This window comes from Erythrolamprus reginae, chromosome 2 (assembly GCF_031021105.1).
Source record: "Erythrolamprus reginae isolate rEryReg1 chromosome 2, rEryReg1.hap1, whole genome shotgun sequence".
Taxonomy (NCBI): Eukaryota; Metazoa; Chordata; class Lepidosauria; order Squamata; family Dipsadidae; genus Erythrolamprus; species Erythrolamprus reginae.
The window spans coordinates 144,010,774-144,023,600 of record NC_091951.1 but is presented as its reverse complement, the minus strand read 5'-3'; the positions used below and the strand labels follow the sequence as shown (position 1 = coordinate 144,023,600).

The window sequence follows — 12,827 nt, the reverse complement described above, 5'->3', positions numbered from 1 at the left end:
TCTCTTTCTCTTTCTCTATCTTGCTTTCTTCCTCTCTCTCACTCTCTTCTTTCCTCTCTCATCTCTTTCTTTCTTTCTCTCTTTCTCTATCTTGCTTTCTTCCTCTCTCTCACTCTCTTCCTTCCTCTCTCATCTCTCTCTCTTTTTCTTTCTTTCTTTCTCTTTCTCTCTCTTCCCCCTCTTTCTCTATCTCTCCCCCTCTTGCTCACTCTCTCTTTTTCACACTTTCTCTCTCTTGTTTTCTTTCTCTCACTCTTTCTCTCTTTCATTCTCTCTCTCTTGCTATCTCTTTCTCCCCCCTCTTTCTCTCTCTCTTTCTCACTTTCTCTCTATCTTGCTCTGTCGCTCTCACTCTCTCTCGTTCTCTGGACGCTGGCGAAAGTGATTTTCAATGTCCCTGCCAGCCCGCCCTGAACATTCAAATTAAGAAAAAAAAAAAGCCGGCAAAGGTTTTCTTTCTTTTTTTTTCGGCAAGAAAAACCTTGGCCAGTGGAGGAGAAAGAGAGGTGGATCGGGTGGGTGGGCGGGCATGCGGGGGGCAGCGGCGAGTAGCCAAGGGCGCGAGGGGGCTAGAGGAGCAGGGGCTGGGGGCGGCCGCAGCGTGCGCACCCTTGGAAAAGGGTGTGCGGGGCCGAGGGGGGCGTTTTGGGGTGCGCTGGCTAAGGCGTGCGCAGCCTACAGCTACAGGGAATGCCCCAGCCGCCCAAGCCTCGTTCCCCAATGCCGCCACCCCGAAGGGGCTCCTACCTTCACCGCGTGCTCCAAGAGAGGGCCTGTACTGTGCCTGTGCGAGCGAGGAGCTGGAGCTCGGCGTCGGCGCTGCTCACTGGGCACAAATTATTGCCGGCGCCAGGGGGCCGGCAAAACCATCCGGGCCCCCCCTATTTGTCAATTTGGCTGGGCCCCTGACGCCACTACCAGTAGTACCGCCCTATCGGCGGCCCTGCACACACACACACTGCTAAAAAAAACCTAAAGGGAACACTTAAACAACACAATATATTTATTTATTCAATGTATTTATTTATTCAATTTTTATGCTGCCCTTCTCCTTAGACTCAGGGCGGCTTACAACCTGTTAGCAATAGCACTTTTTAACAGAGCCAGCCTACTGCCCCCACAATCCGGGTCCTCATTTTACCCACTTCGGAAGGATGGAAGGCTGAGTCAACCTTGAGCCAGTGATGAGATTTGAACCGCTGACCTACAGATCTACAGTCAGCTTCAGTGGCCTGCAGTACAGCACTCTACCTGCTGCGCCACCCCAGCTCTATATAACATAACTCCAAGTAAATAATATAACTCCAAGTAAATCAAACTTCTGTGAAATCAAGCTGTCCATTTAGGAAGCAACACTGATTGACAATCAATTTAACATGCTGTGGTGCATAGAACAAAGTATTCAATGAGAATATTTCATTCATTCAGATCTAGAATGCGTTATTTGAGTGTTCCTTTTATTTTTTTGAGCAGTGTGTGTGTGTGTGTGTGCATGAGTGCGTGCATGTGTGTGCAAAGGGACACCTTAAACCCAAAAGGACAGAGGCTTTGAAACATACATACATATAGTACTGAATGAAAAGAAGAACTAGAATATACAGACACGTGGAATCCTGTGTTTTCAGAATGTTATAGTACAATGCCATACAAATGGCACCTGTGCATTTATCAACTGCACATGTATTACAGAAATGTTTAATTAAAAATACATACATTTAAGAGTCAGCGTGCATACAAAAATGCTACTGGGTCTACTGCTTGCTGAAAGATTAGAAGCATGGGTGCTAAGTGCATACGTTACAAGCATGTGAAAATGCATGTGAATGTTTGGAAAGATCTAAAATGGCATGGTAACTAGACTAAGCAGAAACTTGGTCACTGATAAAATGAGATCATGAATGAATTGAAATTGATAGAGTCACTCATCCCAAATCACAGATGACATGGAAAAGCTAAATACTTTTCCTCCATTAGGAGATAGATAGATAGATAGATAGATAGATAGATAGATAGATAGATAGATAGATAGATAGATAGATAGATAGATAGATACCCTGTTTCCTCAAAATAAGACATCCCAATAAGCCCAATTGGGCTTTTGAGTGCATGGCAATAAGGGCAAGTGCTTCTTTCAGGGTTAAAAAAAAATAAGACAGGGTCTTATTTTCAGAAAACACAGTAGATAGATAAGTGAGTGAGAGAGAGAGAGACCAACAGACAGACAGACAGACAGACAGACAGACAGACAGACAGACAGACAAAGTTTCCTTAAAACTTATGGCTTCCTTAAAAATCTATATTTTTAAACAAAAATCAAAACAAATTGGTTGATGTGAAGAAAACCAGTCCTTTCTTTAAAGAATTCTCTCTCCAATTATTTTTTTGGGGGGGGTGTTTAGAAATGCAGGAAATTGTGTCCTTTTTTCCTCATAGGGAATATTTTACAAAGGTTTGCCGCTGGGATCTCCTCCCTTGTTCCAAGTGTCAACAAATTGCAAATATCCTCCCTTCCAACTCAACTAAGGCACCAGCCCAACATAATGAAACCTGGCCCAGCATTGTTTAGGAACCCATGGCGCATGTGATGCTGCACAGTCCCTCATTTGATTAATGAACCAATTGTGTCAGGGTATTCTGTGCTCAGCACTTGTCCCTGACCTAAAGCAGGCAAATCCCATCAGGCCATTCTTTTCCCCTGCCCCTCCTCTCTCCACCTTGTCATGTAATTGTTTATCAAAAGACGAATGTACACAATAATCCAAGGCAAAGAGAGCTGATGTATGTGGTGTTAATGAATGAAATAATCAGGTGGGCAATAATAACCAGGACATGACTTGGCAGACAGGACCTAGCAGGGCATTAGCATTCTGCAGCCACTCTGCCTTTATCTCCTGAGCCTGATGTCTGACAACCACCATGGGTTAGCCCATGAATAAAATACGGACCGATGCTCAGACATAATTAAACTGCCAATGTAGATGTACCTAAATGAACTTGATATCTTAATGACATAAGATAGCAGGTGAGTAATGAAGGCCAGGGGAAAGAGTTGTGCATAATGAATGAAAGCACCAAGCCATTGTGGGAAGGCTCACCCATTTCTCACAAAAAAAGCCCCCTTAGCATCTCCATGTTCTCTCTGCATGATTTGTAAGTCAACTCTGCATGTTGCCTACTGATGTCCAGTCAAGGAGTGCAGCTTGTTTCTCAGACAGAAGCAAAACATGCTCCACTCTCAAACAGTAGCATATATTGCCTTTTGCACAGAAGTCAATTCTTTTCCCATGACTATTTTTGCATCACATCAAGGGATGCATCACTGTTTTTCAAGAAGATCCAAATTCAGTAACCTCAAGATATCTTCTTGGACCAGCTCAACCTGCAGAATATTCTGGAACAGTAAACATTTTTATATGGTGGGGCAGAGAATACATTCTCATTCATCTATCCAGTCTATGGAGTGGGGCGGCAAACAAATCTAATAAATAATAAATAATAAAAATCGAAGAATGTAATAATTGCCACTGGTGCACTGCGCAAAGGAACCACTCCATGTTTCATCAAAGTTTGATTGCATCAGATAAGCTAAAACCATATATTCATTGTAAGCGCAAAAGGATAGTTGAATATGTTTTGATGATAGTTCCCCAGATTCGTCTTCCACAGAAGTTGCTAAATGACTGAGTCTAATTGTGTGAATTCGCTTGGCATTCTAACCTATCACCTTTGTTTGTTCAAAGCACCTAATGTTATCTCAGGAATATCTGTAATGTTATCTCAGGAACATTTGCAATTATCTGTCAACCATGCCCCAAGCAGTATGAAACCCAGTCTGCCATCTGCAAAAATTGGGAAGTAGCATTAACACATTTGTGTCTTTAAAGACAGCAGCGGGCAATCCAATATCTAAAGCCGCACTCACTTTCCTGCAAAGGGCAGGCTTTAAACTTTTGGGTCCAATCTTTTGATTCTTGCAGGAGGACTTAGGCTAAAACCAGTAATAAACTGACTCAGTTCCAGAGATATCGAGAGAACATGGAAAGTCTGAATTTGATTTTTAATTTTAATTAGTTGAGTTTCTTAGAGCAACCTAGAAATCAGGTCTAAATACTTTGCATTTATCTCTATACTGATTGCTAGGGCTTTTATGTTAGTATTCTAGTTTTATGTTAGTATTCTAGCTCAGTGTTTCCCAACCTTGGCCACTTGAAGGTATCTGGACTTCAACTCCCAGAATTCCCCAGCCAGAATTCGCTGGCTGGGGAATTCTGGGAGTTGAAGTTCAAATATCTTCAAGTGGCCAAGGTTGGGAAACAGTGTTCTAGCTTGAACATTCTCCTTCCACTGGCAATCTCTGTGGCTCAGAACATTGGCATTGAGGGATAGGCCACAATCCCTCTGGTTGAAGCTGAAATGCCTATTGATGGAAGTACTGCTGGCCATAGGGATATTTGTCGGACATTCTTTCTCTCAAAATGAAGCGAGAGAAGTCATCAAGCCCAGACTAGACATTTTCACCGACAACCCATTATTAACCAATGGATGAAGTTGTACACAGTGCCAAGACAAAAGGCAAACAAACTACCAAACCGATTAATGTTATGTGTGATACAGGCAGGAGACTTTTCTCGCCATTCTGCATACTGAATCCTTCCTGTCCCTTCTTCACCCCAGCCATCTGCTTCTCCGAGTCAGCCTCTCTCTTTTCTACCAGAGCATCAATCCAGAGATGCTATCAGGCCCGCTGCTCTTTTCCCCAGGAGAGCTTGAGGCACAGACTTTGTTTTTCGAATTACCCTGTGTTTTTGTTCCACCAGCAAACAGCCACTGGAGTTAAGAGGCTTATTTACCATCTTGGCATCTATTTACCTAAGCTTCACTAGCTTATTTAGGGTACTGTGTCTACAAATAGAGCTGGATTTACTCATCCCCAGCAGGTGTGCTCTACTTCAATAGGCCAATCTAATGAACAATTAGGCACTCTGCGGTGATAATGTTAGGCAGAGCCATTGAGCCCTAGCATAGCCCTGGGAGGTAACTAACATCATGTATTTATCCCACATTCACTACTGTTTTCAATACCATGGTAGTGTGGGAGGCTGTCTAACCACAACATACTGCTCCTTTACTATTGGAATACTGTAATTGCTATCTCCTATCAGGTCTGGAGAAGGGATATTTTACCTGGTTGGCTTAGCTTTGGATGACAATGTTCAGTGAATTACTCACTGGGGTCTATAAGTGATGATTTGCATCTGAAGGTGTAACAATGTAGCTAACGAATAGCTTATGCCAGTGATGGCAAACCTATGACACGCGTGTCAGCACTGACATGTGTAGCCATTTTCGGTGACACGCGGCTGCCGGAGAAACAGGGAGCTTTAGGGAGTGCAATTGCAACCGCAATTATTATTATTATTATTATTTTTCCTCTCCCCTTAATTAAGAGGCCAGGCGATTTTCGCCCTGCCGATATTTGCGATGGCTGGGAGGGGTGAGAACACCGCCTCCCAGCTGGGTGCGCCTGCGCAGAGCGCAGGCTCGCCCACACACTGCCTTTGGCAGCACAAGCATGCCTGTCCGGCCGGGGGAAGAATCGCCCCGGCCGGACGTCAGTTTCAGCTGGGGGGGCGCTGCCTCCCAGCTGATTGGCACGGTGCCAAGTGTCGGAGCCCACCACGAACGGTGGTTGGCTCGCAGGGGCCGCTGGGAGCGAGGGGAGGGGTTGCAGGCCTATTTCAGGATCTGCACCCCTCGCCCTCGCCCCTCTGCTCCCTGCTCGCCTTCCAGAACGGTGTTACAGGAGACGGTGCTAAGGTAAACCCTTACCGGGTTATTAATTTGTAATTTAAAAAAATCATGCCGGGCTCGCAAAAAAGAGAGTCTGAAAAAATATGCGTGGACGTCGAGCCATTTGCTTCCTCCTTTGGCGGCTCATAACTAGATTTTTACAACCCCCCACCCCCCTTGATAAGCTTTTTCTTGAATCTGAACAGTTTGGGGGTTCGCCAAAGAGAGAAAAGTGAACGAGAGGGAGAGAGAAAGGGAGGAAGAGAGAAAAGTGAACGAGAGGGAGAGAGAAAGGGAGGAAGAGAGGAAGGAAGGAAGAGATAAATATAAAGGGAGAGAGGGAGAAAGAGAGGGAGGGGAAGAGGGGAAGGAAGGAAAAGAGAGAGAGAAAGAGAAAAAAGTGGAAGGAAGAGAGGAGGAAAGAAAGGAAGGGAGAGAGAGAGAGAGAAAGAGTGAGAGAGAGAAGATAGGAAGATAGAGAGAGAGAGAAATGATAGAATAAAGGGGAGAGAAAAAAGAGAAATGAGAAAATGATTGAGGCAGAGAATGACAGGAAAGAGAGAGAAAGAGAGAGAGAAGTGACTCTTGATTTAAAACATATACAGTAATAACATAAACATAAACACAATAACAGAGGGAAAAAAACCCCAACCCTCACCTGTTTTTATTAATAGTTATGTTTTTGAATTTGCTGGTTGTTTTAGTTGGAAGATTTAGCTGGGAGATTTAGAAGCACCACCATCCTGCCTCTGCCACCACTCATTTTACCATTTCATCAAACTGGGACTGGGACTGAGCTGGCCCTCCTCCAACCCCTGCTGAAATAGGCTGGGTCTCCTCTCTGGCCTCCATACCTCTTTCGCCTCATTGGGATGGTCCTGTCCTTTGTACAATGAGTTGGGGTAAAGCATGATCCTAGGAACATGAGCCAAAGATGTGAGGTGGGTTGGACAATCTGCTCAGGCCATGGCATGCTCAGTTAAAGGCCTCTGTAATGGCCTAATCGGGCTCACTTTGCTTTGTACGCCTATTGTATGAAGGAGGCCTAAGCCTGAGTTGTGGCAAAGGATGATCCTAGGAACACAGGCCGAAGGTGTTCCCTATGAGATTGGCCCACCATGGTAAAGTAGGGGTGGGTGATCCACTTAGGCCATGGTGCACTTACTCAAAGCCTTTTATACTGGCCTAATTGGGTTCCCTTCGCTTCACAGGCTTACTGTGTGAGGGAGACCTAGGCCTGAATTTGGGGCAAAGGATGATCCTGGGAACACAGGCCAAAGCTTTCCCTGTAAAATCAGGCCGCCGCAGTGAGGTGGGGTTGGGCAATCAGCTTAGGCCATGCCACACTCAATCAAAGGCCTCTGTACTGGCCTAATCAGGTTCCCTTCATAGGCCTACTGTGTGAGAGAGGCCTGGACCTCTTCAGAAAAAATGCTGAGCTAGGCTCAGTATACAGAACATGACCGTTGTTCTGAAAGGCCACCTCTAGAGTGCTAGGGGTGTCTTACCACCACAGTATTTGTTGCCAGATAGCAAGTCACATGAGTACCAAGTTTGATTGAAATTGTTCGAGGTGTTCCAGAGTTATGCTGGAACATACATCCATACAGTGAAGGGCTACCAAATTTTTTTTACTACCATACTGTGGGCATGGCTTATGCAGGATACCCTGCATTTTCTTTTAGCATCTTTCATGCAAATTAGGTGCTCTGGGGTAGAGCTCCATTTTTGCTACCCCACTGGGTTCCCCCCATCTGGGCAGCAGCCCATCCCTGCATGCATACATACATACATATCTACCTATCTACCTACCTACCTATCTATATACATATGTATAGGTGTATGTGTATGTCTATTTCTATGTCTATTTCTATGTCTATGTGTATGTATATCAGAGGTGGGTGCCTACTGTTGCACCCCAGTGCGCCACTCCAGTAGTGGTCCGCCGATTGCGGAATTTGTGCACAATGGCTCCAGTGCCAGTTTTGCGAGTCAGTGCACAGCACCATCTTTTTTCTCTAATTTTGGTGCATTTTTTGCTCTCTGAGCATGTGCAAAAGGAAAATCGTCCCTCTGCACATGTGGGTAAGCAAAATTGCATGAAGGGGTGCTTGTGCGCAAGCATAGCACACACGCACAACATTATGATGCACATGCAGTACACTGGTAGGAAGATAAGAGGGAACTTCCCAGTGGTGGGTTCCTACCGATGTGGTCCACAGTGCCATATCGGTATGAACCCACTGATGATGCAATTTGAGGATATTTTTTTCTGGCATCGGCTGAGAAGCAGCTTCTCAGCTGTGCTCCCAATGAAGAATAAAGGTCAGCATTAAAATGAGGGCCGGCAAGAGGGCTTCTTCCGACATGGAGATGCTGGAAAAAAATTGCTGAAAATTGCATCATCAGTGGGTTCATACGGTACAGCAGTCTGGACCGCACTGATAGGAACTCACCATTGACCATGTTCCTGTTGCATATGTATATGTATATGCAAGGTTGGGCAGCAAGTGGAACTGCATGGAACACCGTTCCACCGGTGGAAATGGACCTGTACGCACAGGTCCATCAATGCCGGGCGTGCATTTGAGATTCAGCTTCTGCTCCTATGCAGAAGCCGAATCTCACCACCCCAGCCAGCAGCAACAGCGCCTCCTGCGGGCCCATAAAAAATCCTTCCAGATGGGCCTGGCGGGCAGGCACAGCTGGCGGTGGCCACCTCTCCGAGCTGCTTCTTGTACTGGCTTGGCCAGGAGAAATGCCCGCCGCATCACCTGCTCGTGCTGCACCACTCCCACTCTAGCTGCAGCGGGGGAGTGTGAGCAGGCAGGGCAGCGGGTGTATCTCCTAGCCAAGCAGCTCAGAGAGGTGGCCAATGTAGCGATGGCCAGGAGACTCTGGCTGTGGTGGGGCAGCTTGAGCAGGCAGGCTGGTGGGCGCATCTCCTGGCCAAGCCAGCGTGAGAAGCAGCTTGGAGAGGTGGCTGCCGCCAGCCACGCCTAACTGCCAGGCCCACCCTGGAGGATATTTTTCCTGCTGGCAGCTTCCAATTGGGACTGACAGCTGCCGTTGCCGTGCCTTGCAGGACCCAGCCCCACGGCTGCCATCTGGCCTCAGCAACAGCAGCAGCAGAGGCACCCCAGTCAGTCCTGCCTGGGAGCCCCCAATGGGAAGAAATCCTCCAGGAAGGAGAGCAGCTCATCGGGGAGACTGGCAGGCAGGTGAAGCAGGAGCGATGTCATCTCCCCAATGAGCTGCTCTCCTTCCTGGAGGATTTCTTCCTACTGGTGGTTCCAGGGCGGAACTGCTTCTGGACACGATTCTGTGCATGTGCAGAAAATTGAAGGGTGTGCCCACGTGTGCCTATGCGCTCCCTCCCAGAACGTTCCAGTAGGGAACATAAAGGGAATGGCTGTCCTTTACTGTGTAAATGTATGAAGAAGAATTGTATTCTGCCTTTATTATTCTTACAAATTATTTATTTATTTTATTTATTAGATTTGTATGCTGCCCCTCTCCATAGACTCCCTAGTTAAAGGAGGGCAACATATCCTACATCTAATGAGGGATAGGACCTTTTGGGCAATGATGACAGCCTTGCTGGCTATGCTTTGAGCCTGCAGATCTGCCTACCAGTAGATTTTGGCCTTTTAGAAAAAGAAAATTATTAACCACCAATTGAATTATAGGTAGTCCTCAAATTCTGACCAGTCATTTAGTGGCCATTCAAAGTTAGAATGGATCCCTCTCAAAGGAAACCAGGAAAGAGTCTCAAAGGTAGTTATGACCAATTCTGAAGACCACTTCAACTACACGTGCGAGAGAAAGATGGCCTTGGCAATTCCAACTATTGGGATTTTGGTATCAGGCACTTGGCAAACAGCCTGCATTTGCAGCATCACAAAGTCACCTGACCATATTATATATATGCTTTTGCTGAAACTGGCATTTACTTCTAGACTTTGACAAAAGCACCAATAGCAAAGAAAGGTTCACTTAGCCACTAAACCACTGGGGAATTCATTTAACAACTGCTGCAAAAATGGTTGTAAAATTTGGTCCACTCACATGATGAGCCACTTACAACCACCTTGACTTACAATCATAATGGGCAGGATCCATTATGGTTGTAAGCTGAGGCCTATCTGTAACAATATTTAATGCTTGCTATCTTTCTTACTTCTCAGCACATTAGGGGAAATAGCTAGTATAAACTAAATAGCAATAGCACTTAGATATATTGCTTTATAGTGCTTTACAGCCTTCTCTAAGCAGTTTACAGAGTCAACCTATCTCCCCCAACAATCTGGAGCCTCATTTTACCGAACTCAGAAAGATGGAAGGCTGAGTCAACCTTGAACCAGTAAGACTTGAACTTCCAAATTGCTGACAGCTGGCGGTCAGCAGAAGTAGCTTGCAGTACTGCATTCTAACCAATGCGTCACCATGCAGTGATCTTCTCTCCCTAGTATATAGCATACCTTGCTAAGAATATGCTTACTAGAAATTATATTAGACAATTTGTTTCCTCTTCCATATAAAGAATCAAGCAGAGACTACAGGCACAGAGCAAGATCTCCAAGGCTGAAATTCAACACCCCACCCCAATGGTAGAGTTGGTGAAGCTTGATGCTTAAGAGTGCCTTAAAATTTCCCCTTCAATTTTCCACATCCAAAAACTGCCCTCCCCCAGAAAGTTGTTTTGTGGCTTAATCCACTTAAGAAGCGCTCTGAAAACCAGGCAAGAGTCACTTATGAGCCCGTGGGCCACACTTTTTAAGCAGAAACATTGTTCCAGAAATCTGGCCATATATTTGTTAGAATGTAGTTTGGAAATGCACATTATTTGATTTGAATGCCTTTTCCATTCCTAAAGTGAGGCAGCTGTCCATTTCTGTCATGCCTCAACCACTGGGACTCAAACTCTGAGCATGACAACTTTAATTCCCAGGCTTCAGACAGCAGCCATCAACCTGGAGGCTGTGAATAGCGATCCACCCCTGCTGCATTCTTCGATTACAGCCCATTTAGAGCTTTGCTCTGAACTTTGGCTTCAGAGAAGCTAATGGAAGGATTTGTGTGCTGCCCTGCCTGGGAGGTAATTGGCAGTTGATGCTCTAATGCTTCTAGTTTTAGTAGCAAATGAGCAACGTACAGTAAATATCGGTATTTTTAAAGCAATAATAATGAGAAATTAAAGCCCGCACCGCAGGAGTGAAGAATTTACAAGTTGGGAAAGACAGAATCCTAGTAAGGTTGGCATTTGATAGCAGCGTGCCTCTGACTCCTGCTGATATCTCTGCAATATATTTAAATGAAAAAAAGTTCTGAGCTTACGTACGTTACCAGCTCAATACGAATCAGCTTTCTGTATAATAGGTGGATTGCCTGGGCAACCCAGAAATAGTCATGAAACCAGCATGCCCAAACTGCATGGCTGCACAAGCATTCTGCCTTTGAACAGAGGCAAGAGGCATGTTAATGCTAAACGTGAAAAAAGTTTTCTTAATATATATTCAACTACAAGTCTTGTTGAAAGCCAAAGTCTTGGTGACTAAGACCCCAGGAACATAGTGTTCCAACATTAGAAACACAAAAGGCATTGAAAATTAGGAGTGATAAAAAGTCAGGTACTTCTTGACTTAGAAAACACAAAGAGGCATTTTCATTGACATAAAGCCATTGGGGAATAAAAGTAGCTATTGTTTACTCCAGTAATTATTTCTGCCAGATAATACAGCACAGTCAAAAGAGAACATCTCAGGTACATCTAAAATACAGTAAAAGCCAGGTAAATATATATCCTCCTTCTAATGACAATCTGTAAAACTAGCTGGGGACAGACTGTTGTACAGAGTATGAATTGTGTGTCACCAGCCAACTGGCTCGTTGACTTTTTATTTCTTTACCACCTGCCCACTGTCTCTTCATCTTTTCCCCCCCTCTTTGGACACCATGTCTCTCCCTTATATTCTTCATGTTCCTCTCTTCCATCTGGCTTTACAAACCGCATTTAAACAAAACAAAACAAAACAAAACATAGTTAATCCTTTCACCAAGAATTTCCTGTTCCTTCTGTGCTTTCTCTCAAACCTGCCTAGTTTTCCCTTTCTCAATGGGCTGTATTCCCTTTATTTGTTCATACTTCCTTCCTATTAAGCCTCTCCATCCTGAATTTTTTTACATCTATTACCAGGTTTGATATTTAAATTAAATATTAAATTAAGTATTAAAATTTTGGTACAACCCAGAAGCCCAGCCATTACCTCACCACTGCAAGGAAGGGATTTATTTTTCACATGATACATGTAAGTTCTTGACTGAATTCAGCAATCCTTAAAACAATTCTGTAAGGTAGATGTGACAGTCCCAGTAGCATCTACATCTCTGATTTTACAAAGAGAAGAGGCTGCCAGACTCCACTTTATATTCATTTCAGAGGCAGACATGTGGCCACCGCTTATGCCATATACTGAAATGACTAAATCTCAGTAAACAGCCCAAGAGTTGCATTTAAAGGGAAGACTTTCCATTCTTCTTGTATACCATTTAAATGTGTATATACAGCACATTGGTGAAATCACTCAATGGCTAGGCAAATTTCCCATTTAGTATTTTTATTAGAGAATCCAGTATAGAAGACTCATAAATAAATGAGAGGTAGGAGCAATTTCAAATAAGACAGGAATCAAGCATTTTCTTAGTGTTTCCTACCTTATTTGTTTAGAATGATGTTAAATTATAGGAAAATTAGCCTAGAATGGAGATTCGGCTAAGTTTCTTGCTGAGCATGCTCTTGGTTTAGTAGTATAGTCTCAGGGAAAGGAAATCTGGATTTGTTATAACGACGCAGCAGCCAGAGCAACGTAGCCACTTACAGTAGATATCAAACAGAGACCCTGAGAAGAAGACTCCTTGAATTGTTGATAGGTATAAAGCAAGAGGTCTTCAAACTTGACAACTTTAAGACAAGCATAGCTGGCTAGAGAATTCTTGGAGTTGAAGTCCATAAGTCTTAAAGTTGCCATGTTTGGGGA

General features: G+C 44.5%; 1 protein-coding gene across 1 annotated transcript in view; it reads right to left on the bottom strand.

Annotated features, from left to right (window-relative positions):
• Positions 1 to 12,827, bottom strand: part of LOC139161077 (heparan sulfate glucosamine 3-O-sulfotransferase 3A1-like) — a 114,155-nt gene that overhangs the window by 48,642 nt on the left and 52,686 nt on the right. The window lies entirely within an intron of this gene.